Raw genomic sequence first — 2,960 nt, 5'->3', positions numbered from 1 at the left:
TGTGACACTGCACACCTTACCCATGCGCGTTTTTTCTTGGGTGCTTTCGGCCATCACTTCATATTTATGGATGACAATGTGCGACCGCACCGAACAAGGTAATTGGAGGAAGTCTTGAAACGAGTGGGTATTGAGCTAATGGACTGGCCTGCCCAACCCCCCAACTTGAATCCCATCGAGCATCTATGGATTGCAATTGGCACACTCATTGTAGCTCGTCCACATGTACCAACAACCATTCAGCACTTGCCGGCCGCTGTGGCCAAGCGGTTCTAGGCGCTTCAGTCTGGAAGCGTGCGACCGCTACGGTCGCAGGTTCGAATCCTGCCTCGGGCATGGATGTGTGTGATGCCCTTAGGTTGGTTAGGTTTAAGTAGTTCTAGGGGACTGATGACCCCACATGTTAGGTCCCATAGTGCTCAGAGCTATTTGAACCATTCAGCACTCGTCAACCGCTCTGATCGAGCACTGGAATGCCATAATGCAATAAATCCTTACCTGCCATGTGGCCAATATGGGAGCACACCGCAAAGCATGCGTTGACGTCCATGATGTTCACACCCCCTATTAAGAATCATGTCCTCCCCTTTTTTTTTGTCCAGAGAAGTAGTTGTAGCATCAGAAATAAATACTTAATATATTTATTACTATCCAAGGAAACCTGATTTGTAATCCTTGTTTAAGCTCACCAGGTAATGGCTGTAATTATGAAGAATAAATAAATAAATATCCATGGACCATAAAATGCGGTAACTGCAGTGTAATTTTCGTCTTTGAATAAAAGTTCAATTTCTGTTCTTTCCAATACATATTTTTTTCAGTTACCATCTGTACTATACAGTAAAAGATATTTCTTCGTACGATCCAAATTTCGTCCAGCTATGTTTCCTGGCACTGGCTTGTCATACGAAAGCTACTTTCGTCCTAAAGTTTTGCTCACCAGTCTATATTCGCGCTTTACGTCAAATCTTGTCGCAACATTCGATCTTCAAATGTGTCATGTTTTTCCGTGACTTTTAGCCGTACAGTTTACATTCAGTTGGATTTCTCTGGTATTATGAACACTTCTCATCCACTGCATGGAATTAGACATGTATATTTGTATTATCTACATTGCTTAAAGCAACGGAAGAGAGAGACGAACAGTATTATATATAAATTCTCTTTTTCTAGAAATTGGAAAGCTGTGATCAGCACTACAATCTTCACTCATGGAAGAGATTGGAGCTTTTTGAGTAACACGTGTCAAGTACGCACACGTTGCGTAGACTACAAGGATGACGAGCTCGACATGCAGTTTGAATGGGCAGCTTATTCTGTGCTGCCTCTGGAAACGACGCTTCATGACTGGAGACCTTCCATCTGGAAACGTGTTCAGAACCTAGCTGTCTAAGTTTTGCGAGACTACTTGGACATTGCAATATACAACTGTGTGGCTTACTTTTGTATCGTTTGTGTTGGTTCTAGCATCAGCCTAATTCCGATACGCATAGGTATTTCATCAAATATTTGTCGCTTGTACTTAAAATATACCATTCTGAGGACACACACAGTAGTTTACAAAATCTGAAATGCGGTGGCCGGAATGAACTACCGTCCGGAAGATAGTGCTCACGCTCCTCCCGTACAGGTCGGTGTGGCCGAGAGGTTCTAGGCGCTTCAGTTTGGAAACGCGCGACCGCTACTTCGCAGGTTCGAATCCTGCCTCGGCCATGGATGTGTATGATGTCCTTAGATTTAAGTAGTTCTAAGTTCTAGAGGACTGATGACCTCCGACGTTAAGTCCCATAGTGCTCAGAGCCATTTTGAACCCAATGGTACTGACCGGCCGCCGTCTCATCCTCATCTCAAAGGCGTCACTGTATGCCGATATGGAGGGGCATGTGGTCAGCACACCGCTCTCCCGGCCGTATGTCAGTTTCCGAGACCGGAGCCGCTACTTCTCAGTCAAGTAGCTCCGCAGTTTGCCTCACAAGGGCTGAGTGCACCCCGCTTGCCAACAGCGCTCAGTAAACCGGATGGTCACCCATCCAAAGTGCTAGCCCAGCCCGACAGCGCTTAACTTTGGTGATCGGACGGGAACCGGTGTTACTACTGCGGCAAGGCCGTTGGCGTCCGAAAGACAGTGCGACATTATAAACTCAACCCAACAGCGAAATAAAGTCAAAGGTTGCAGACATTTGCACCATGTATAAGGGTGAACTCAACAGAAGAACTTTGCGACATTGATGACGTCGCCAAAATTTTATCCGAAGTTAATATAAACTGGTCCAGAGCAGACAGTACACGTAGATTCCTTCGCGACATTGAAGTCAAATAATTTCACGACTAAAATCGGATTTCCTGCGGTGTAGTTACGAACAAAGGTGACTTCCTTCGCAATCTTCGTTATTTCTGAACTTTTACTCTGTCCTTAATGATTACAGGTGAGCTCTGCAATTGCCCTATTGGTATCTACATTTTCTTGATCTATAGACCGAGCAAGAAATTTCACATGTAACAAAATTATATAGTACAGGTTCTTTGACTTAATTGGTCTTATTCCTACACTACGTGCTTATGCAGTAAAAAAAATGGTTCAAATGGCTCTGAGCAGTATGGGACTTAACATCTATGGTCATCAGTCCCCTAGAACTTAGAACTACTTAAACCTAACTAACCTAAGGACATCACACACATCCATGCCCGAGGCAGGATTCGAACCTGCGACCGTAGCGGTCACGCGGTTCCAGACTGAAGCGCCTAGAACCGCACGGCCACACAGGCCGGCGCTTATACAGTATCTATGGTGTAAATTAAAATAGTCAACGTCCCCATTCGATATGTAGCCGTAACAGATTCACCTAAACATCGAGCAACACATACGATGTAGCTAGACATCATTCTTTACTGACAGTCGTGTAACGTACACTGAAGCGCCAAAGAAATTGGTATGGACATGGGTATTCAAATGCAGAGGT

General features: G+C 44.8%; 1 pseudogene; it reads right to left on the bottom strand.

Moving 5' to 3' along the window:
• Nucleotides 1-1,994: 1,994 nt before the first annotated feature.
• LOC126093851 (5S ribosomal RNA) lies at nt 1,995-2,113 on the bottom strand (annotated as a pseudogene).
• Between the last annotated feature and the right edge of the window lie 847 nt (nt 2,114-2,960).

Source organism: Schistocerca cancellata, chromosome 7 (genome assembly GCF_023864275.1).
Source record: "Schistocerca cancellata isolate TAMUIC-IGC-003103 chromosome 7, iqSchCanc2.1, whole genome shotgun sequence".
NCBI classification, from domain to species: domain Eukaryota; kingdom Metazoa; phylum Arthropoda; class Insecta; order Orthoptera; family Acrididae; genus Schistocerca; species Schistocerca cancellata.
This window is presented reverse-complemented; position numbering and strand designations above follow the sequence as displayed.